We start from the raw sequence: 582 nt of genomic DNA, 5'->3' as shown, positions 1-582 counted from the left end.
GGAGCCGCCGCGGGCGTGAGCTGCCGCCCCGCCCATCCTCTCCCACCACTCGCCCATCCTCGCCCTCCGCTCGCCGATCTTCTTCTCCGCCGCCCCGCCTTCCTCTGCTCCTCCTCTGCCGCCGACGATCTCATCCGAGCCAGTAAGTTTTCTTTACATTCAAGTGTGCATTGTTTGAACAACATGCTTGTGGTTCTGTTCTTTCCACACAACATAATCTGATACATACATGATCCTTCTGGTTATGATTATTTTAGTGCATACATACATGATCCTTCCACACAGCAGGAACAATTATTCTGGAACAATTGCCGTATGTGAATTATCATGATCCAACGCCAATGCCACACTCGGTGCTAAAAGGGTTACAGTTTATGAGGACATATTGAATTAGTGAGGATTTCAGAAATTTGTAGTCCAAGCAACTCATACATTTGAAGTTTTGTTGCTTACCTTCCCATCCCATTGTGTTGCTATGCTCCTGAAGTTGCCTAACTATAGGAAAAGGAGGCCAAAGTTTTGCTATACTGGGTTATCCACAATAGTATCGGCAGCGATGTTTTGTTTTGTCACAACTACTCA

Source organism: Triticum dicoccoides, chromosome 1A, assembly GCF_002162155.2.
Source record: "Triticum dicoccoides isolate Atlit2015 ecotype Zavitan chromosome 1A, WEW_v2.0, whole genome shotgun sequence".
NCBI classification, from domain to species: domain Eukaryota; kingdom Viridiplantae; phylum Streptophyta; class Magnoliopsida; order Poales; family Poaceae; genus Triticum; species Triticum dicoccoides.
The sequence above is the reverse complement of the archived record's forward strand: the minus strand, read 5'-3'. Positions refer to the sequence as shown.